Below are 25,032 nucleotides of genomic sequence, written 5' to 3'. Positions count from 1 at the left end.
TATGACCTAAATTTTGTTTACAGAGTAGAACCTTCGTGTCACGGTTGTTGCTTTACATCTGTGCATGCATGCAGAGCAAGCACATGTTTTATGATGGCCTTGGCAGCAAAACAACAACATGAAAAATGCATCTGAGCCAGAAATGGATGGATGTGGATTTACATTGCACAAACCAAGCAATTGTGCACTGCACAGAGGTGGAGGGGAGCACATAGGAGGGAATGAGAGAGGGGATACGGCCTGAAAGGGAATAACTCCATATTATGAGGGAATGCATGCTTCAGGCCATTTTTTCCAAAACTCTTTGGAATCTAGAACTTTAAACTATTTGGTTGTTTTGAGATTAAAATGGACAACGGCTCCCAGGAAGCAATGTGGTGTAGAACTAATGCCCAATACTGGATAAGGCTGTCCCTACTGACATGGAGCTACATGGAAGCCTGATAAAAGAAAGGAGTATTGCCAGTCGGGCTCCATCATCTGCAGGATTACAAAAGAAATCTATTGACAAGAAGAAAAAAAAACAGAGCACAGTAACTGAACTATGATGACATTTTGACTCTTATGGCAAGCCAAAAGGCTTTAAAATTTAAGGTGGTATGGCAAGAAAGGTCGATAGCTTTTGCAACTTAGAAGCTGTGTCAATTCATTATTTAAACTTAAAGTTGAAGCGCTAAAATGCACGATAAGTTAAGAGCAGAACAAAATGCTGCTAACACTGGCAGAATTTTTCTATTTTTCTGCCTTTTGGCTCGGTCTGCCTGAGTCTAGTTTTATTGCCTTTCTGTTCCACATCATACTTTATAACTGCTAAAGATATAGTCCATCATGATATCTTTTGCAGTCATTATCTTTAGCATCTCAAACAAGAAAATATACAGCTATGTTTCTGTTCATAAATATTTTAAAAGAAAAGTGGAGCCAGATTATAATTTATGCATGTAAAGTACATGAAAAATGATGTAGAGAAAGTACTACCTTTGTCCCTAAATCAGAAGAAACTGTTCATATCAGCTCCTATGTTAAAAGTTTGGGGGTGATTCGTCAAGGGGGGGGGTCGAGAAAAAAAGGAGGTCCCAAAATGTGTTTTCTCCATGCAATTTCCATAGGAAACTTTAGACAAGGCTACAGGTCGAACGGGTGAACGGAATTACCCCAAATTTGGCAGGGAGAAGGGTCTTGGTCTAGAAAGCATGCTTTTGTTTGTTTGGTGTAAATCCGTTAAGTAGTTTTGGAGAAATATCGAAAGTTACAGATATCGATGTTTGGGGATTCTGTTGAAGTGAGTAAGGGGAAAAAAGTGGGAAAGAGGAGGGTAGGAGCACTGTAACCTCTGTGGGGTGTTTAGGGTTTGCTATACAGGGGTGCGAAGCAAACTACTCATCCCTACCAGTCTGAAAGTGTTGGGCTACGGAAATTAAGTGAGGTATTGCCTAGAGTCTGATGCTGCTAAGGTGAGCTGCTGTGGGACTTGGGGATTAAAGCGTGAGCCCAAACTGTGTGTCTTATGCAGTGAAATCATGTGCCATCTCCGTTGCACCACACCTGTGGAAGTAGTGTCAGCATGTGTTAATACCTACTAGGACGAACAACTGACCCCTACTGGTCTGAAAGTGCTGGGGTATGGAAAATATGTGCGGTATTGTCTAGAGTCTCATGCTGCTAAACTGAGCTGCTGCCGGACTCGGGGATGAAAGCGTGAGTCCAAACTGTGTGTCATATGCTGTGAAGTCATGTGCTCTGACCGCTGTGCCACATCTGTCCAAGTAGTGTCAGCATGTAGTTATACCTACTCGGAGGAACTTTTGTTTCGAACATTGTAACTTGTGTATGGTGCCATACAGGGAGTGCGAAGGCAAATTTGCACGTATCAAAATCAATTCGGTATTTGTAAAGTGCAAACTACTCACTCGTATGGGTCTGATGGTGCTGGGGGCGTAAGCTGAGCTGCTGCCAGATTCAGGGATAAAGGTGCTGAACTACTTACCCCTACCGGTCTGAAAGTGCGGGGTAAGGAAATTAAGTGAGGTATTGCCTAGAGTGACATGCTGTTAAATTGAGCTGCTGCGGGAGTCGGGGATGAAACCGTGAGCCCAAACTGTGTGTCCTATGCTGTGAAGTTATGTGCTCTGGGCACTGTGCCACACCTTTCCATGTAGTGTCAGCAATATTTTATACGTAGTAGGAGGAAGTTTTGTTTGTAACATGGTAACTTGTATATGGTGCTTTAGGTGGTGTTATACAGGGAGTGCGAAGGTAAATCAATATGGTATTTGTAAAGCGCAAACTACTCACCCCTATGGGTCTGAAGGCCCTGGAGGCCGGCGTGGAAATTATGTGAGATATTAAGTGAGCTAATGCCCAGAGTCACATGGTGCTGAGCTGAGCTGCTGCCGGAGCAGGGGATAAAACCATGAGCCCTGTGCTCTGAACTCATGTTTTCTGGCCGCTGCGGCATACCTGTCCAAGTAGTGTCAGCATGTGTGCATACGTACTAGGAGGAACTTTCGTTTTAAATTGTGTGACATCTGTAGGGTGATTGGGGGGTGCTACAGAGGGAGTGTGAAGTTCAATTCTGCCGTTTCAAATCAATCCGGTATTAGTAAAGTGCAAACTACTCACTCGTACGTGTCTGCAGGCGCTGGGGGCTGGCGTGGAAATTAAGTGAACTATTTCCCAGAGTCACTTGGTGCTATCCTGAGCTAACGCTAGAGCCGGTGACCAAAGTCAGAGCTCTGTGCTTCAAAGTCAGATGGTCTGGCCGCTGCGCCACAGCTGTGTGGAGAATACATTTTGGCGAGGGTCCGGGAGTTGCCGTTACCTGGCCCTAAAATAGCGGGCCTAAGTTGTCAGTTATAAGACAGCTCTAAAAAGAGCCCTTGTGTTTATTAGTTGGACCTACATATAATTGCGGATGCACAGCTTCAGGTTATTCAGAAAAACTCGATTTCCCTGATCTGTGAAGTGTACTCCATCACTTCTGTAGATATCAGCCATATCAAAACGTATGTTGTTGTTGTATATCAACCCTATTCTATGGTCTCTTAGGTATGCAGAAAAAGCTTAGTTGACATTCTTCCTAGATTTTGATGTTGCAGTGCCCGTTCGTATCATGCTAACACAATGACCACATGGACACACATGCTCAAATGCGGGTTCGGGGGATGTTGGCGTTCCTGGGTTTGTTGCGTTGAGCGTTATGGCCCTCATGGGTATCCGTATATCATGCTCATTGACTCTATGGCACCTGTGGGTGTTTAGGTGTGGCTCTTGGCTGTGTTCTCTTTCATGCTGCAGGTAGTCATCCTGCTTAACAACAGCAGAAAGCAGGTGTAAAATCTCTGGTGCTAATGCAGCTTATCGCTGGAATTTGTTTCGCATCGCAATTTTTGCCTTTCATTGTGAAAGTTGTGATGTGGTTTTTTTCGTGTACAAAAAAATAAATGAACTGGGCAGTGTATCCCATCAAGATCAAGCACCTGATACAATGAGATTTCTTCATTGATTTTGTGTGTACACTGTTAATGCACCCACTACCACAGTGCAATTCAATACAGGATTTTAGTATTTAGAATAAATCGCAAAGGTGCACCTTGTGTGTTTTTGCACGGGAACGGCTACTCTGCATCTCATTATCAGCACTTTAATGCAACTACAGTTGAGATAGATCTAACACACTATTCAGAAGCTGGTGCAAACTGCAGACATCACCAGTATTCCCGCGATAACTGCCCCAAAATGTAACACCATGGTGGACACCACCAAATAACAGTAATAAGAACGAGAAAGAGTCACACAGCACTTAAGTAACAACCAAAAACGTTATTGATTTTTTTTTCAAACTTTATTTTTTCGTAAACGTATATATAAAGGATAAACTAAATTTAACACAACGAACACAAAACAACAAGGCGGAAGACTCCTATCGGGACCATGAATGTCGACGACAGGGCCTGGAAAATAAAGCACAAAATACGGACGTGTGTAATGCGCATATCAAAGGAGTGAGACACAGAGAAGGAAAAAAAGCCAGAGTGAAAAAGAGAGGGAAGGAAATAAAGGGAGTGAGACGGGAGAAGAGAGATAGAGAAAGGGAAGGAAAGGAAGGGAGTGAGAGAGAGATTGAAGAGAGGGAAGTTTTAGAGAGAGAGAGAGAGAGAGAGAGAGAGATACTGCCACCCATGCGCATCCATGACCAAATAATTACCTGGTGCCACCGGAGTGTCTACCAGTGGGCACTCCATGTGCCCGTCAAAGCTGCATGGCCCGGCAGATCTCACAGATGTTGCTGAGTCCTGAGTCATGAATGGCGGAGACCACATCAGTTTCTCCGCGGCCAGGCAGATCTCACACATGTCGCTGAGTCCTGAGTCATCATCAGCTTTTGGTGCCGCTAACCCTGTTCAACGCAGGTCAGCACCACGTGGTGGTAGGCCGCTGACGGCCATACAACTTAGGGTGCAACTAACCTTGTGACACTCAAGTCCTCGCCACGTGGTGGTAGGCCCCTGATTGCCATATCTGCTTCGGGTGGCACTAACCCTGTGCAAGTCAAGTCCGCAACATGTGGTAGTAGGCCCCTGACGGCCATACAGCTCAGGGTGTGACTAACTCTCTGAGCAACTTTTCATGGACTCTTTATGATTGAGACCCGTGGAGCGTCAGCCATCCAGTCACCACTGGCAATAAAGGATGTAACATTGTCGATACATTATATTTGCGTGGTCACATGGCCTGTGACACATGTGCCGGATGGATGTGGTGTGTGTGCAAACCTTCCCTCAGGGAGTGGCCGTGACATGTTGACAACTAGACCACTGACCTGCACAGCAACAGCGAGTGCGCCTGCGACAGGTAGCTATGTGGGGGTGTGAAAATGTGTTTTCTAAATGGATTTTCCATAGGGAACTTTAGACAAAGCTACAGGTCAAACTGCTGAAAGGAATTACGCCAAATTTGGTAGGAAGAAAGGTCGTGGTCCAGAAAGCGCGCTTTCTTGCATCGAGTGAAAATATAAAGAAAGGTCCTGGGGGCAATTTAATATACCAGAGCTCTGTCTGTGCGGGATAAACCTTTCATGCTCCCTCTTCCCAACATCACCACTTCGCAGCTATAGAGTTAGAAGCCAGTCCGTCGGCTCGCAGCTCTCTAACTTTGCCAGCTACTACGCTGCTGTGCCTGTACCTCTGCGAGCTACCACGCTGCTGTTCCTTTGGGAGCGGACAGCTCGTAGTACTGCATCTGTGAGTCTTCCGGACGGGCCGCAGTTGTCCCTCCGTGAGCCTGGGTGCGAACTGTTCATAAGTCACACAGCATAAGCATTGAAAAGCCATTTTGTGATTCAGTCCGTCAGCTGGCATCTTTCCGAGGCATTTCTGAAAACATACCGGAGTTCTTTCTGTGAGAGAGACCCCTTTCATGCTGCCTCTCCCCACATCAGCAGGTAACGCACCCTCTTCCCACATTACCAACATACCCCCAACAATTATCTTGGGCCCAGAATTGTCCCTGTGCGGTTGGACAAACAAGAATCTTAGTCATGTATAGATTTACATATAAAACATTTTATTTAAACAAAACAACAACAAATAAAACTAAAGGGAGTCTGGTGCTGTGATCGCTGCCACGAAGTTGGGGTTACTGACATTCAGGACTCAGGACACAGTTCCACATGTGAGATCGGTTTGTATTGAACAGGGTTAGTGGCACCATGTGTCGCGCATTGTGTTGTACAGTGTTAGTGGCACCACGTGTCGCCGGCCTTGCATATGGAAAGATGCCTGACTGATCAAAGGGGGTCTGGTGTTGTGGTCGCTGCCATGAAGTTGGGGTCACTGCCATTCAGTACTCATGACACAGTTCCACATGTGGGATCGGCTTGTGTTGCACAGGGTTAGTGTCACCACGTGTCGTGGCTTGTGTTGAACAGGGTTAGTGTCAAAAATTCAAATTACGAGCTGTGTTGCCCGCAGTGTAGACTGTTATTGAGTGTTTGCTTGCACTTGAAGATGAATTTGGTGATTGTACTAAAGCTATAAGTGATATAAAAAAAGTTCTTGAAGCAAGGATATTAAAAGGATATTATGTAGGTTTTAAGCCTTTGATAGTTACTTGCCTAGTGGACTCTGTAATTAATGAATCAACATTTAATTTCAATTGTGAGCCCTACTGACCGCAGTGTAGGCGTACCATGAAAAGATGAAATATGTATAGAATACACTGTCGAAGTGTATGAGCCTGTGATGCTGCTTGGTGCGGACGGTCCGCACTGGGAGCTATGTCTCTTGCCTACTGCGTCATCTGCAATCATGACTGTATCTGAATTGTGAGCCCTGCTGACCGCAGTGTAGGCTGGAGGTAGCGGTGCGCAAGGGCCCACTGCCACATGCATAGGTTGGTGGCCCCACCGGCCTGCGTAGTTTAGGTTAAGTGGCACCATGTGTCGCCAGCCTTCCATATGCAAATACGTGTCGCTAATCGAAGGGAGTCTGGTGCTGTCATCACTACCACTAAGTTGGGGTCACTGCCATTCAGGACTCAGGACACAGTTCCACATGTGGGATCGGCTTGTGTTGAACAGGGTTAGTGGCACCACGTGTCTCCGGCCTTGCATATGGAAATATGCCTAACTGATCAAAGGGAGTATGGTGCTGTGGTCGCAGCCACAGACTTGGGGTCACTTTTATTCAGGACTCAGGACACAGTTCCACATGTGGCAGACACTCAGGCACCCATACATATACTCGGACAACCAATAAATAACCCATATAGACACTCATGTAGCTACTCAACAACCCATGCAGCCGCTTACACACAAGCTGACAGACTGATACAGACATTTCCACAGTTTACGCACTAACCCATGCATTCAGTAAGACACGTTTAATTGCTCACTAATACAGTCAGTCACAAATTTCTCTAGTTTTGTACGAGTGAATTGTCCAACTAGGTATAACATCCCTGAAACCCATGTTTTTTTCTGTGAATTTCTATGGTTTTTTTAAATGCTAATTTCTAAATATAACGTCCCTGAAACCTATGGTTTTTTCAGTGAATTTCAAAGGTTTTTAAATGCTAATCCCTAACTATAACGTCCCCGAAATGTATGTTTTTTCTGTGAATTTCAAAGGTTTTTTAAATGCTAATTTCTAACTATAACATTGCAGTCGCGTTTGCAGAGTGGTGGAGAATGGTGAGCATGCCATCCGAACACCTCTTAGCAATCCCACTGTGTGAGTTTTACTGGAGGTAACAGGAGGGGTATTTAGCCCCCAACGTCAACCTTGGGGGCCAACTACCCCTCCTATTACTTTCAGTCCCACACGCAGGATTCCTAACTTCTCATACTAGGACACCCCCCTTTCTCCACCACTCTGCAAAAGCGCCCCCTGGCACGCTGTAAGTTGGGGAATTAATTCCCCTTGAATACTGAGGGTCCCTGGGGGACAACTTGCCTGCCAGGTACCTCCAGAAAGCGCCTCAGAGCTGGATTGCAGAGCGGTGGACACAGGCCATGCCCCCTTTCTCCACCACTTTGCAAACGCAGCCTCTGTCGCGTTCTAAGTTGGGGATTAGTTTGCCTTGAATATTGAGGGTCCCTGGGGGCCAACTTGCCTACCAGGTACCTCCAGTAAGCGCCACAGAGCTTGATTGCAGAGAGGTGGACACAGGCCACGCCCCCTTTCTCCACCACTCTGCACTTCATTTTTTTTCCAGCATGATTCGTACACACAGCGCAAATTCTGCCGATTTTTAAAAAATAAATGCTTTTTTAGGCCCTGTAGGTCACTGTGTTTCCCCCATAGCAGGCCTAGGGGGTCAGGGTGTTTCTACCAGGCCCCCTTTTCTTGTTTTTCACCTTTTCTTTACTCTTTTCTTGTGACTCGGTTACCGAGTCACAAGATGGCTGCCAACACATTCTGGTCTGAAGTGTTGGCAGCCAATCAGAGTGAAGCTCGTGCCCAGGAGAAGTCGCGTCTCCTCCTCGGTGCTCAGATATCGACATCTTTCTTTTTCCAATTTCTCAGGAACTACTGAATGGATTTACACCATTTTCAAAAAGTTTGCTTTCTGAACCCAGACCTACCTTTTTGCCAAATTTGGTATAATTCTGTTCAGCAGTTCGGTCTGTAGCCTTGTCTAACATTTCCTATGGAAATTAACATGGAGATCCCCATTTTTCTCAGCCCCAGCTGCATGAATCACCCCAAAACTTTCAAGACAGGAACTGACTGGAGCGCCCCATTAGTTTTTAAAATTTCACGAAGTTTCGTCAACGGGCGCCAAAGTTATTGGCAAAACAAAAAATGCTTTATGAATAGAAACAAGGTCCTAACTATGACTACCTATACATATATATTTCCTGAAAAAACCATAGGTTTCAGGTACGTTATAGTTAGAAATTGGCATTTAAAAAACCTTAGAAATTCACTGAAAAAAACATAGGTTTCAGGCACGTTATGGTTAGACATTACATTTGTACAAAACCATAGAAATTCCGGCGTTAAAATTAGATCAGCTAACTTTAACTCGCGCCCCCGCAATGCACTGCTGATGACATCCCATATTACATCATTCATGGCATGGTCAGTGACATAACTGATGACATCACTGATGACATCTCAAATGATATCGCTGATGACATCACTGATGACATCATCCAGTGACTGTGTGTTTCTGTAAAGTTTAAATATGCTTTATATATCTAAATGCCAAGGTGTATTGAGAAATGAGTGGGTGTATGAGTGTCTGTATGGTTGATTTTGTGGGTGTGTGACTGACTGTATGAGTGAGTGATTAAATGTGTCTTACTGAATGCGTTGGTTAGTGACTAAACTGTGTGAATCTCTGTATCAGTCTGTTACTTGGTGTGTAAGTGTCTGCATGGGTTGGTGAGTAGCTACATTAATGAAGAAGTGTGATGGCAGCACCAGGGATGGAGTCACAACAGCCAATATGTTCTACAAAATGCGGCAGTCTCGGGGGCTATGGGCACAGGATTCTAAAAAATTGTGGACATTGAAATTGACGTGCCAAACATATAGTCAGTTGCAGTTTTGTTACATTTGAGTAGCTACATGAATGTCTATATCGATTATTGTTTGGTTACCTGAATATTTGTATGGGTGCCTCAGTGTGTGTGGGGGTGAGAGGTGCGTGACTCTATGCAGAGATGGAGGAGTGGTTTATTCACTGGGTGTATGAGTTCAAGACTGTATGAGGAAACAGCTGTATGGGTGGGTGCGTGAGTGTATGGGTGTGTTGGTGAGTGAATGGATGTCTTAGTGGTAAATGTGCGAGTAACTACATATGTAAAAGACAGTATATGTCAGTGATGGTGTATTTAAATAACTATATGTGAGAGTAAGTGATTGTGAGAGTGGCTCTATGGATGAATGTGTACTTGTAAGAGTGATTGTATAAGAGAGTATGTATGCATTAGTTTCAATATGAATAAGTGAGTTGGTGTGTGTGTAATTGTATAGGTGAGTAAATGGGCGTGTGATTGATTCTTTGCATGACTGACTAGGTGTGTGAGTAACTCTGGATGAGTGGTGGTGTGTGAGTGTCTGTATAGCTGTATGAGTGTGTATCATAATGTTATATTGATGAGTGACTGCATGTATGAGTGACTGTATGTGTGAATGACTGGATGTGTGTGTGTACACCTATAAACCAGTCAGTGTGTATGTAGTAACTGGTATTGGTGTGTGTATGGTTTCAAAAATGGTAGTCTATATTTTATAGTGGGTGTATGAAAGGTTAAATTAGGGTGTTAGGAGGTTTATCAGATTTTCATGTGGATGATGCCATCAGTGATGTCATCAGTGATATAATTTGAGATATCATCAGTGATGTCATCAGTGATGTCACTGACCATGTCATGAATTATGTAATATGTGATGTCATCAGCAGTGCATTGCAGGGGTGAATGTTATAGTTAGCTGAACTAACTATAACGCCGGAATTTCTATGGTTTTGTACAGATGAAATGTCCAACTAACTATAACGTGCCTTACACTTATGGTTTTTGCAGTGAATTTCTAAGGTTTTTTAAATGCTAATTTCTAAGTATATTGTGCCTGAAACCTATGGTTTTTTCAGTGAATTTCAATTGTTTTTGAAATGAAAATTTGTAAGACTAATGTGCCTCAATTCTATTTTCTTTTATTTTCTATATATATACATATATATATTTAAAAAAAGTTGTGAATAATTTTTAGTTAGGAAAACTTTATTTATTCTTTTTTTTTTAAATATTATACAGAAGTCGCGCACCCTTTGCGCACCCTACACGATGGTTGCACGCATTTTGGTAGCCATTTTGAAAAGTCACGCGGGGATCGTGATTTCAGCGTTATTTGTAAAGTATGAAATATTTTTTACATTTCATATAAATAAAAGATTTCCTTTAAGTGTTTCTCTAAATTTATTTATAAACATATTTTTAAAGTATTATTTACCATATAATATCGACAAAAGTAAAGTTGCAAAATGCGCAGTGTAGTCGCTCAGTTTGCGCGACCTCTCCCCACAAGTATTTCCGGGGTCACGCCGTGATCGCCCCGAGATCGCGCCGAAGTCATGACTTCGGCATATTTTTAAAGTTGAAAAAATGACTGTAGAAAGTTTTAATATGATAAGTTTTGCCAATATAATTATTACAAGTTTATGGAAATTTCTATTTATAGTGTATAATGATATATATAATTTTCACGGGTGAGCGAAGGGTGCGTGATGAGTGCGCGCACCCTACGTGACATCATGTCAGCAAAAGAAAAAAGGAATCTGATTGGTTGAAATCAATTTCATTGTGAAAAAGGGAGGATCCATCCTTCTGATATTTCCCTTTCTTTTTGACCTTACCAGAGAGAAGACCTGTTTGTTCCTTCTTTTTACAAATCTATCTTTTTTGTATTTTTCTTTATTTTAAAACTTACATTGGCTTCCAGTTTTGCAGAAGTGGAACCTCTTGATGTTGAAGAGGAATAACAGATGGGGCAGACGAAAAGGCAAAGAAGAGAAAGTATTGTTTGGGCCTTTTTTACTGTGCCGGAGGGGGAGAAAAAGGTAAATGCGTGGAAGGTAACTTGCATCATCTGCAAAAAGGTACTCTCCAGAGGCTCTGACAAAAAATGCTCTTGTGGCACGAGTTCCATGAAGAAGCACATGGATACCATGCACCCTGTGCACCTCGCTAGAGATGAAACCAAGAGGCAAATGAATGCTGCTGCTCTTCAAGACCCCAATACTCCATCTACCTCCGGACAAACTCCATCAACAACAAGGCCACATATCATGCCCGAGTTCCAAAATGCATCTATTAGTTGCATTAAGTGCTCCACTGAACTCTGTTTTGGCGAGCAATGCATAGATGTAATTTCAGCTGCCCTTAAAGCGCACAAATGTTAATTTGTTTTTTATAATGCTCTTTCGTTTTTGTTCAACAGTTCATTTCCTGTTCTTCATTTTTTTCTGTTGTAAACACACACAAAAGTAAAAAAGGTTAAAAAACCACATTATTTAAAAAAAAATGATTCCCCAAAAAATAACGGTTCTTACGGATCCACATCTACTGATTAGAAAAAGAAAAATTACCTGAATTATTGCATTAGAGTATGGACACTATGTGGGTGATTGGAGGAATGCAAGTGTAGTGCATGGTTATTTTATGAATGTTTGAGAAGTGGCAACGTGATTCAATGAGTTCATGGATAATAGCAGGATAATTAGAGGAGTGCATGAGTAGTTTGTAAGTAATTAGATGAGTGCATGTGTAGTGCAAAAGTGATTGTAGTAGTGGATGGTTACTGCCTGGGTCATTGCATGAGTACATGCCTACTGACTGGATGATTAGACTTCTGAAATGAAAGTGAATGGTGAATTTATAAGTGCTTGTGTATTGGCACAGTGATTGGTTAAGTACATGGTGCAGGATGGGTGATTAGAGGAGTGCATGGGAAGTGACAGGGGGATTGCTGGAGTGCATAAGTACAAGCTGAGTAATTGGAGGAGTGAATCAGTAGTGTGTAGGTGGTTAAAGGTCTGCATGAGTGGTGTATAGAGGATTGTAGCAGTGCATGAGTTAGTGCCTGGGTCAATGTATGAGTACATGGGCAGTGACCGGATTATTAGAGTACTGCAAAGAGAATGCATGGTGAATCTATAAGGGTTTGTGTAATGACAGAGTGATTGGAAAACTACATGGTGCTGGATGGATAATTGGAGAAGTGTATGGGGAGTGACAGTGTGATTGCTGGACTGTATTGGTACCACCTGAAAAAATGAAGGTGTGAATGAGCAGTGTATAGATGGTTACAGGACTGCATGTGTAGTATATGGTACTGGCTGGGTGATTGGAGGTGTGCATAGGGAGTGACAGTGTGATTGCTGGACTGCATGGGTAGTACCTGGGAAAATGAAGGTGGGAATGAGCAGCGTGTTGGTGGTTAGAGGACTGCATGGATAGTGCACATGTGATTGTAGCACTGCATGTGTTAGTGTCTGGGTCATTGCATGAGTACATGGGTAGTGACTGGATGATTAGAGTACTGCAAGGAGAATGTATGGTACATTTATAAGTGCTTGGTTAATGGTGGAGTGAATGGAGTAGTATATATTACTGGTTGGGTGACTGGAGGAGAGCATAGGGAGTGACAGTGTGATTGCTGGACTACATGGGTAGTACATGGGTAATTAGAGGATTGAATCAGTAGTGTGTAGCTGGTTAGATGTCTGTATGGATAGTGCACAGAGAATTGTAGCAGTGCTTGTTAGTGTCTGCACCATTGCATAAGTACCTGACTAGTAACTGGATGATTACAGTGCTGTAAAGAGAGTGCATGGTGTATTTATAAGTGCTTAAGTATTGGCGGAGTGATTGGATAAGTACATACTGCTAGATGAGTGATTGGAGAACTGCATGGGGACTGACAGGAGGATTGCTAGACTGCATGGTCCTACCAGGGTATTTAGAGGAGTTAATCAGTAGTATATAGCTGGTTAGAGGTCTGCATGGATAGTACACAGAGGATTGTAGCAGTGCTTGTGTTAGTGCCTGGGCCATTGTATGAGTACATGAGCAGTGACTGGATGACTACAGTGCTGTAAAGAGAGTGCATGGTGTATTTATGAGTGCTTGTGTATTGGCAAACTGATTGGATAAGTACATCACGCTAGATGGATAATTGGAGAAGTGCATGGGGACTGACAGGGGGGTTGCTAGACTCCATGAGTACTACTAGAGTATTTAGAGGTGTGAATCAGTAGTATGAAGCTGGTTAGAGGTCTGTATGGATAGTTTACAGAGGATTGTAGCAGTGCTTGTGTTAGTGCCTGGGCCATTGTATGAGTACATGAGCAGTGACTGGATGTTTACAGTGCTGTAAAGAGAGTGCATGGATAATTTATAAGTGCTTGGGTATTGGCGGAGTGATTGGATAAGTACATTGTGCTAGATGGGTGAATGGTAAGTGAATGGGGAGTGACAGTGTGTTTCCTAGACAAAATAGGTAGTACATGGGTAATTAGAGGAGTGAATCAGTAGTGTGTAGCTGGTTAGAGGTCTGTATGGATAGTGCACAGAGAATTGTAGCAGTGTGTATTAGTGTCTGCACCATTGCATGAGTACCTGATTAGTAACTGGATGATTAGAGTGCTGTAAAGAGAGTGCATGGTGTATTTATAAGTGCATACTTCTAGATGGGTGATTGGAGAACTGCATAGGGACTAACAGAAGGATTCCTAGACTGCATGGGTACTACCTGGGTAATTAGAGGAGTGAATCAGTAGTATGTAGCTGGTTAGAGGTCTGCATGGATAGTGCACAGAGTATTGTAGCTATGCTTGTGTTACTACCAAGGCCATTCCATAAGTACATGACTAGTAACTGGAATGATTACAGTGCTGCAAAAAGAGTGCATGTTGAATTTATAAGTGCTTAGGTATTGGCGGAGTGATTCCATAAGTAGATAGTGCTGGATGGGTGATTGGAGAAGTGTATGGGACTGACAGGGGGATTCCTAGACTGCATGGGTAGTACATGGGTAATTACAGTAGTGAATCAGTAGTATGTAGCTGGTTAGAAGTCTGCATGGATAGTGCACAGAGTATTGGAGCTATGGTTGTGTTAGTACCAAGGATATTCCATAAGTACCTGACTAGTAACTGGAATGATTCCAGTGCTGTAAAGAGAGTGCATTGTGAATTTATAAGTACTTGGGTATTGGCGGAGTGATTGGATAAGTAGTAACCCTGAGCGTAGTTTGCGTAGTAGCGCTATGCGTAGCTACGTGAAGTGCACTTCGCACTACGCGAGCTACGCGAACTGCATAGTGCACTGTGCAAAATGATGTTCGCAGTGATTGCACAGTGCCGGATGCTTGTCCGCACTGTGCAATCAGTGCAAACCACTTCTTGCACAGTGCAAGCTGTCTTTTTCTGCCGCTCGAGAAGATTTCTACTTGAGCGGCAGCTTTCTCAACGCAGACTGGTAGTTGCTCATCGCGAGCGGTCGTGAGCATACGTGACCACTCGCAATGAGAAACCTGAACTCCCCGCGTTGAGAATCTCGGCAGGAGTTTTATTTTCCATGCTCGTGATCAGCAACTTGTTGTTGCTGATCGCGAACAAGGAAAAAGTCTCACCGGGATGTCATTTTGCTTGCTCGCGGTCGCCAACTTGATGTTGAGGACCGCGAGCAAGCAAAAAATGACCGCTATGCTATGCTACGTGTGTTTGCACTGTGCTACATGCAATTTGAGTAGTGCGAAGTAGCGCAAACTTCGCAAACTACGCGAGCGTAGGGTTTGTACTTTGCCCAGGGTTCATAAGTAGATAGTGCTGGTTGGGTAATTGGAGAAGTGCATTGGACTGACTGGAGGATTCCTAGACTGCATACGTACTACCTGGGTAATTAGAGGAGTGAATCAGTAGTGTGTAGCTGGTTAGAGGTCTGTATCGATAGTGCACAGAGAATTGTAGCAGTGCTTGTTAGTGTCTGCACCATCGCAAAAGTATGTGACTAGTATCTAGATGCTTACAGTGCTGTAAAGAGAGTGCATGGTGAATTTATAAGTGCTTGGGTATTGGTGGAGTGAATACATTAGTATATAGTACTGGCTGGGTGACTGGAGGAGTGCATAGGGAGTGACAGTGTGATTGCTGGACTGCATGGGTAGTATATGGGTAATTAGAGGAGTGACTCAGTAGTGTGTAGCTGGTTAGAGTATGTATGGATAGTGCACAGAGAATTGTAGCAGTGCTTGTTAAAGTCTGCACCATTGCATAAGTATGTGACTAGTAACTGGATGATTAGAGTGCTGTAAAGAGAGTGCTTGGTGTATTTATAAGTGCTTGACTATTGGCGGAGGGATTGGATAAGTACATACTGCTAGATGGGTGATTGGAGAAGTGCATGGGGACTTACAGGGGGGTTGCTAGACTGCATGGGTACTACCAGAGTATTTAGAGCAGTACATCAGTAGTATGTAGCTGGTTAGAGGTCTGTATGTATAGTGTACAGAGGAATGTAGCAGTGCTTGTGTTAGTGCCTGGGCCATTGTATGAGTATGTGAGCAGTGACTGGATGTTTGCAGTGCTGTAAAGAGAGTGCATGATTAATTTATAAGTGCTTGGGTATTTGTGGAGTGAATGGATTATTATATAGTACTGGCTGAGTGACTGGAGGAGCACATAGGGAGTGACAGTAGATTGATGGACTGCATGGGTAGTACCTGGGAAAATGAAGGTGTAATTAGTAGCGTGTATGTGTTATGTTATGTTAATAAAACTTTCTATAGTGCACGTACACCAAGAGGTTTCTTGGCGCTGAAACTTGGTCAGTGTCAGGGCAGAGACGGATTATGCATAAGCCTGCTCAAACAGCCCTGTCTTGAGCATTTTTCTGAACCCCAAGAGGTTGTTGCAGGATCTAATCACTAGTGGAAGAGAGTTCCAGAATTTGGAGGCCAGATGGGAGAACCTACACCCTCCCTGGCATTTGAGCTTATAGGTAGGGGTAGTTAGCAGCTACGTGGTTAGAGGACTACATGGATAGTGCACATGTGATTGTAGCACTGCATGTGTTAGTGTCTGGGTCATTGCATGAGTACATGGGAAGTAACTGAATGATTAGAGTACTGCAAGGAGAGTGTATGGTGAATTTATAAGTGCTTGGGTATTAGCGGAGGGATTGGATTAGTATATGGTACTGGCTGGGTGACTGGAGGTGGGCATGGGGAGTAACAGTGTCTTTGATAGACTGCATGGGTAGTACCTGGGTGAATTAATCTCACCTGTTTTCAAGTAGATTTGAAATGAATTGTAAAAAAATTTCATTTCTTTTTTTGTAATGTAAATATTAAATATTTTAAACTTTAGTAGTAGGGTCTGTAAAAGAGAAGAAAATTCTGTTATTACATATCATTTTATAGTTTTTATAACACAACATAATTATACAATTACATCACATATTCAATTTGCCTTTTTTTGCTGTCTTTAGATTCTATTGAATTTCACCATACACAGTGATTTCAATGTTGATCATCAGATGACGGCGGGTAAAAAAATACAATCAATACGATTGTTAAAAAAGCCCATATTTCTCTTCAAAATATATACAACAAACTCAAAGAACAGAATCAAGAATTCAAACCGTTATTATCAACATCTTCCCAATTGGCCAAATGACGTTTCTGAAAATATTTCCATTGAGTATATCCAAAATAAACTTTTTAATTCACATTCACACCTTCCCAATAGGCCGAATGATGATTCTGAAAACATTTGCGATGAGGATATCCAAGATAGACTTCTAAATTCATATTCACATGTTTCCAATAGGGCAAATGATGTATCTAAAATCATTTGTAGTGGAAATATTCAAAATATACTCATTAATTCATGTTGACAGATTCTCTGAATTTTGGCATCAAAAATATTAAATATGAATTTGGTAATTCATTAGGCAACCGATATTTGAACTCTAAATTTGCATCATTACATAGTGTCCATCCTTTGTTGCATTTTAAATACACAGTATAGTGTCCAGATGTTGAAGTAGGTCCATCGTTGAAAACAATAGCCACTGTTTTAAAAGATCTTCCTGAAATAGACACTTGACCTGCTACAAAATTACTAATTTTGGTTTACATTTTTGTTCCATCTGGTCTAAAACGTTGCAGCATTAAAATGATATATTGTCCAAATCTTTCTATAAATAATGTTGACAACATTTCCGATTTGCAGTACATTCCATATTTTGATTAGCTGATTTCACTAATTCGTTGAAAGACACTGTTTTGCAATCTGGTAATGTTAAATATATGAATCGTTCAGTGTCTATTTTAGTTGTAGATGAAAATGAACAGCTGTCACATGTATGATCCCATTTGTAACGTAGTCCAAACAGATTTTGAATTTGTATTCCTTCATCTTCCAATACTGCAAGCATAAACATAAGAAATACCTGAGCATCTTGCTGTACATTCTGTGTAAATTGTGAAGAACCAGAACATATATCTAAAAGATACCATATGCCAGAAACACTATGGATTTAAGTTTTATCAGTTGTTAACTTTTCATAAATAGAATGTAATAAAGAACAAAATCTTTCTTCTTGATTTTCCATAATTTGTTCTTGAAGACCTTCTAGAAAAAGAATTTGACATTCACAACTACATTGGCATAGCAGTTGATACCAGAACTGTTTTCTAACTGATATTCTACAATCTCTTGAACAGTGTCCTTTTTCTTTTTGTGTGCAATCTCAACATTCTCTTGTTTTTTTCTTCTTTTCAACCTCAATACAGAGTTTCTAATAAGTTCATTTTCGAGATACTACACGCTTTTCATATACAGGGTATTCACCTAAGTTGGGATCATACAGTCTTCTTAACCGATTATACTCTCTTACACAATTTGTATCTGCACTAATCTTTCTCTCATAAAAATCAATCAAATACAATCCAGATAAAGTTCTGAATCGGGACAATGCAACATATGCCATTCCCTCTTTAAACACGGTACTTACAATGTTTACCAAAGCACTGTCTACACTTAAACCTTGAGATTTATGAATGGTCCCTGCATATGCTAAACAAACAGGAAACTGTTTTCTACGAACATACAAATCTTTTACAAGCAAGAAATGAACAGAACAACATGCAATCTGTTTCACTTCTTCAATCTGATCAAATTTAATCTTCAAAAATTCAATTCCATCCCTATTTGCATAACTAACAAAGTCAACAACTTTCCCCATTCCTCCATTTATCAAACCTTTCTCAACATCTAAATTACACCGTAATATTACCCGGTAGTTTACAGATATGTATAAGGTCTTTTCCAAACTAGCAGTCTTAGATATTGATTTTTCCAAGGAGTCTAATTTTAGCTGTAATTTCTCTGACAAAAGAATAGTTACTCCTTCATGTTCTATTTTATCAATGGCTACCATTTTCATCATTGGTTCATTCTCCAATTTCAAGAGTTCTTCATTGAATGTAGAGCATAAGGTAAATTAAAGATTTTTTTTCTGCTTTTTTTCGGTAGATTTTTTCAGGTGCAATATTTTCTTTCAGAAACAAGTTTCTTAGTAGCCGACATTCAAAAGCATTTTTTCCATCCTTTGTTAAGACACCAATTCTAATATTTTGAAGAATGTTTCCATAATCTTCATCATTTGCTTGTCGCATGTTCTTAATAAGTTTCTTATATTCAAAATAAGTACAAATGTTCACATTTCCAATACTTTCCAATGATTTTTTAGGGAAGAAGGATCTTAAAAACCGGTTGGCCTTTCGCAGGTGTGAGTTGTAGTAAATCACCCAATACAATTACATGTTTTCCTCCAAATAAACCATCGTCATTTGTTTTTAAAATCTGCTGCATCCTCAAATGTACAAACGCAAGCATTAAGATTGAGACCATGCTTACTTCATCAATTAACAGAAGTTTAATTTTCTTCAGTACTCTTGGAACTTCGAAACAGGCTTCTCAAGATAGCTTGTGATAGTCCAACTTAATTTCATGTTCTACTGTTAACATAAGTAGACGATGTAATGTAATCCTTTTAATGTTGTGTGTTGCTAACCCAGTTGGAGCAGTTACAACACAAGACAAATGTGAATCCATTGTTTTCTGTAGATAACTTGACAAACATTTAATCATTAAAATTTTCCCCGTTCCAGCTTGTTCACTGATGTACATAAGAATAGGTCTAAATGATGTACATTGGCAATCATTCTTTTCATGCAGTAATCCCTATTGTATCTGATGTGTAATTTGGTGATATATTTCTTTCTGTTCAGTATTCAGATGTTCCTGTAAGATTTTCAAATCAATATTCTCCTGTAGTGCTTGCTTCATCACCGTTTCCACTTCACTCATTGCTATTGCCGCTTCATTTTCAAGTATGGCTTCTCCTAGTGGATCTTAACTTTGTGGAGCTGAACTCTGACTATCTTGAGAACTATCTCTAGCTATTTCAGCTGCAATAGTACTTTCTTGAGTAATCTCTTCGTTCAACATTTGGAGATAATTTGGAAAAATTGTACATTCAATGCTATCTTTACATGCATTGAAAGAATCTCTATAGCAGTCAAAATCTCCAAGTAATTCAATTTCAGTCCGCCACGGTTTGAAGAGCTGCAGAAGAGCTAAATAGAAAAACTCTCTTTTATCTGTAGTATCGCAACTTAGTTTCCTGTGATTAATCAGATTTCCTTTGGCATGCTTTACCATCCAATTACAGCATATTTTCCTTCATTTATATTTTACGTAACATTTTTTTTTAAACTATAATGGTGCAGTATTTCGTATAGACATATCTTTTCCAGGTGCGGACTTCTATTTGGATAGTACATATCCAACATATTTGTTTTCAGAATATTTGTACTTTCCGGTTCATTCAGTGCCAAGTATTCAATTTCTTGTACAGATTTCAAAACACGATTTCGTGTCGCAGCAAGGCCTAGACTTATCCAGATGATTCCGCTTGACTTTGAATATAAACTTGCAGATGTCAATCGATGAACATTCATATGATCCAATTTCTCAATGTAAAAGCATCTTCAAGCTGAAGCTGTACAATTTTTTGCTAAGTGTATTCTCCTGTGGAATTTCCTCCCAAATTTCTTTCAATTCTGTCTTCTCAGATTTTGTAATATATGACGTGACATAGCGAGCAAACACTATTAAATTATATGCAACATATTGTATGTCCATATTTGCATTCTACATCTTTAAAATCACTGGATTGTAATCATTAATGTACTTCGATTCTTGTGTTCTTTTTATATTATAAGTATTTTTTGGTGATTTTTGAGTGATAGTATGCCTCACTGCTGACATAAAACTGTTCACTCTTCCTTTGGAAATTACTGGACGTGGTATTTATAGATGTGCACTGGACAACGCATTTCGGTGGACAAAGCCACCTTTCTCACATAGTGCCGACGACATTAAAGAGGCCTTTAAATACCACTGGAGTATACTAGGCTGAAAAGTGGCCACTTAAGACATACTGACACACTAACAATAGACAGTGAAAAGACCTGCATACTACAAACTGAAAACCTTGACAGAGATTATAATAAATGATTTTCAATGGAATTGGGTGAAAATACATTATATAAGAGAACAATGAAAAACAAATGTAAAACGAAAATAAACAGGGCAAGAAATACATAAATGTAAAGAATACTGAAATCAGTATAAATGTTGTGATCGGTACCCAGAGGCATATGCTAACATGTATAATGTAAGTCACACTCTGCCCCAGATATAAAAAAAAGAATAGAGACAAGAACATGCTGAGTGACACGTAATAAACATGAATTACAAGGAAACTTCCTATTCAGGTCATGACACTATTGGCACTGATTTGACATCGCAGCTCAGCAACCCAGCACTGATCAATTTGCGACAACGTGAAAAACAGACCTCTCGGGAACTAATATTTACCAAGGATCATGTCAGAATGTCATGAGAATATATTAGGCCTGGGTGAAAATTCTGTTCCGCTAGCGGAAATTGCGATAATTTGACATTTTCGCGCTCCGCGGAGAGCGCGAAAATGTCAAAATTTCCACAATCCGCATCTTACTGGAATTTTCTTTCTTGCTCGCACTGTAAAAAAATACACTCTTGCGTGCGTGTGATCGCCTTACCTGAATCCCCGCGTTCATCGACAAGTTTTCCCGATCCGGTCACGTTCACCACAAGATGTTGGATTGTTGGTAGCCATTTGCGCTGTCTCGCGACAGTTCGTGCCCGCATTAACGTCATTTGTCACGCAATCACATCATTCATTGCGCGATCACGTCTTTCTTCTCGTGATCATGCACCGCGAGAGTATGAGATGCTTGAGATCTCAAACACGTCATTCTCCTCCGCGAGTGCGTGAGGATGCGGGCACATCATATCGAACGTGAGCGGGCGGGACAAGTGAAAACAAGATGGCCGCGCCCGTGAGCAACTGCATGGGTAAGTTGGCAAGCCGCAATCACGCAGAAAATACCGCGAAAGGGCGGGAATAAAACTTCTGCGTCTTCGCGATATTTCCACGTGTTTGCGGAGATTGGGCATATACAAATCACAAAATAAGTAGAGATCAATTGGGTAACAATAGCCCCAATAGATGAGTATCTAAAAAGATGTATATGAGAATATAAAAGTATATATGAAAAAATAATAATGAATCTAAGACAAGTGTCCAGTTTGTGCAACATTAGTCAAGCCTTGAAAACATTCTCTACGCATGAAAACTCAGCAAAATACATGTGTTGTGTGTAAAGAAATTCATAACCTACTCAAGGCGATAGCCAGTAGGTAGATATAGTTAGAACCTTGTTTCGATTCAAAAAGCATTTTCTTCTTTTGCCAATATCTTTGGTGCCAATTGACCAATCTTGGCGAAATTTTCAAACCTAATGGGGTGCACCAGTCGGCTCCTGTCTTGAAAGTTTTGAGGTGATTTGTCAAGCGGGGGCTGAGAAAAAAGGGGGGTCCAAAAACGTGTTTTCTCCATGTAAATTTCTATAGGAAACTTTAGACATGGCTACAGATGGATTTGCTGAAAGGAATCACACCAAATTTGGCAAAAAGGTAGCTTTTGGTCCAGAAAGCACTCTTTTAATTAAATGGTGTAAATACGTTCAGTAGTTCCTGAGAAATTCCTATTAAAAAAAATATCGATATCTGGTGACCACAGTAAATCCGCAAACCCTCCCAATCACAAGCTTGACTCTGATTGGCTGCCAACACTTCAAACCAGAAAGTGTTTGCAGCCATCTTGTGACTCGGTTGAACCGAGTCACAAGAAAAAACTTTAAAAAAGATAAGGCGGCAGGGTAGTAACACCCTGATCCCCTAGGCCTGCACAAGGAGTCCCACAAGGACCCCAGGATAAAAAAAAACATTCTTTTTAAATACATTTTTGGCAGGACCGCCACCAGCCCGGGTAATGGTTAATAATATGCCCGGGCACGAGTTCTCCCCGCACCCTTGGGGACTGCCACCTTCCCAGGGCTTTTGTTTATTATGGGTGGGGGGGCCTCACAGGCCCCCCAAGCCCGGGGACTGCCACCTCTTGTCCCTGGGGATTTTGTTTATTATGGGAGGGGGCCTCACAGGCCCCTTCATGCCCCTGGGACTAACACCTCCCTGGGGCATTGAATAATAAAGATACAGGGGTCCTTTGTGGACCCCCGGCCCTGGGGACCTCCAGCTCCCAGGGGCTTTTCTTTACACTGGTTAGGGGGGACTTGTGGGCACCCCAAGCCCTGGGGACCACCACCTCCCCAGGGATTCAATTGTTAAAATGTGTGGGGGTGCTCAAGCCTCCCCTACTGCCCCAGGAACCATCACCTCCCGGGACTTTGAATAATTAAGATATGGGGTCCATTGCAGACCCCCGGCCCTGGGGACCACCATCTCCCCAGGGCTTTAAACACTAATGGAGGGTGGCCTCCAGCAATGTCTTGAGGTGCCCACCCCGGAACATTACAGTTTGCTATGTTGTGTGTAATGGAATTATGTGGTATGTTGTGCAGTAAAATTGTGTGGATAGAAAGTATGTGGTATTTAGTGTATAGGAATTTTGTAGAGTGGGATTATGTGTTATAGAGAGTTATTATGTGGTATGGTAGTCTGTGTTGTGGAGTGGTATCCTCAGGTTTAGTCTTCCTTGTTTCCATAGAAGCTAAACTATAAACTCAATGAGACAAAAAAAGAAGGAACCCCTGAGGAGCACTTCTGGACCTAGTCAGAGGAATGAGCAGGGCCACTGGAATTTTGCCACTGTTTGGCTGCACTGACTTTCGCACAATTATACATTTTCTGCATTTACCACATAATCCAGCACAATCTGCAGATTTGAACAAAAAAAGTGTCTCTAGCCCAAACGTCTCAAACGTTACCAAGAATATAGCAAAATATGTTACAGCATGGTGGATGGCCCTTTGCAAACATAAAGTGGTCACCTGTTACTTATTGCTAAATGTGGGTGTTAAATTGGTACTAATGGTGTGCAATCCACTCTTGCTTCGTTCTGCGCCTCTCTTGCCTCTTTCTGCATTTCTCTTGCTTCTTCCGGCACCTTTTTTCCTTTTTCTGCACTTATCTTGCCTCTTTCTGCATATCAATTCTGCTTTTTGCATCTCCCTTCTTTCTGCACCTCTCTTGCCTCTTTCTGCTCCTCTCTTGGCTCTTTCTGCACTTCTCTTGACGGTTACTGCATCTCTGTTGCCTCTTTCTGCACCTCACTAGATTATTTCTGCACCCCTCTTTCCTCTTTCTGCAACCTTCTTCCTTCTTTCTGCACCTCTCTTGCCTCTTTCTGTACCCCTGTTCCCTCTTTCTGTACCTCTCCTGCCTGTTTCTGCACCTCTCTTGCATCTTTCTGCACTTCTCATGCCTCTTTCTGCACCTCACTTGCCTCTTTTTATTTGCAACAGTCTTGTCCCTTTCATCACTTCTCTTGCTTCTTTCTACACCTCTGTGGCATCTTTCAGCACTTCTCTTGCCTCTTTCTGCACTTCGATTGCCTGCTTATGCACCTGTCTTGCCTCTTTTTGCACCACTATTGCCTCTTTCTGCACCTCACTTGCTTCTTTTTGTACCCCTCTTGCCTCTTTCTGCAGCCCTCTTCCCTTTTTCTGTACCTCTTTTGCCTCTTTCTGCACCCCCTGTTCCCTCTTTCAGCACCTCTCCTGCCTGTTTGTGCACCTCTGTTGCTTCTTTCTGCACTTCTGTTGCCTCCTTCTGCACCCCTCTTCCCTCTTTCTGCAGCTCTGTTGCTTCTTTCAGCACTTTTCTTGCTTCTTTCTGCACCTCTCTTGATTCTTCCCACACCCCTCCTGCCTCTTTCTGCACCCTTCTTCCCTCTTTCTGCACCTCTTACCTCTATGTGTACCTCATTTGCTTCTTTCTGCACTTCTCCTGCCTCTTCCAGCACCACTCTGGTCTCTTTCTGCATTTCTATTGATTCATTCTGCACTGCTCTTGCTTCTTTGTGCACAACTCTTTCAAATGTCTGTCCCCTCTTGCCTCTTTCTGTACCCCTCTTCCCTCTTTCTGCACTTCTCTTGCCTCTGTCTGCACCCCTCTTCCCTCTTTCTATACCTATTTTGCCTGCTTCTGCAACTCTCCTGCCTCTTTTTGAAGTTCTCTTGCCTGTTTCTGCATCTCTGTTGCTTCTTTCTTCACCTATCTTTCTCTTTCTGGACACCTGTTGCCTCTTTCTGTATTTTCTTGCTTCTTTCTGTACCTTTCTTCATCTTTCTGCACCTCTCTTGCATCTTTCTGCACTTCTCTTACTTCTTTCTGTGCCTTTCTTCCTTTATCTGTACATGGCCTACCTATGTAGGCATAGTTAGAAATGAACATTTAACCCCTTCAGCGCTGCGCGGATTCCCCCGCGGTGCTGAAGGGTTCGAGCGCGGGCGGGGCCATGACGGAACGGTTCCGTCATGAGCACAGCTCAACCGATGCTCATGACGGAATCGTTCCGTCATGAGCATGGAAGGGGTT

The sequence above is a fragment of the Triturus cristatus genome, chromosome 1_2 (genome assembly GCF_964204655.1).
Source record: "Triturus cristatus chromosome 1_2, aTriCri1.1, whole genome shotgun sequence".
NCBI lineage: Eukaryota > Metazoa > Chordata > Amphibia > Caudata > Salamandridae > Triturus > Triturus cristatus.
The sequence above is the reverse complement of the archived record's forward strand: the minus strand, read 5'-3'. Positions refer to the sequence as shown.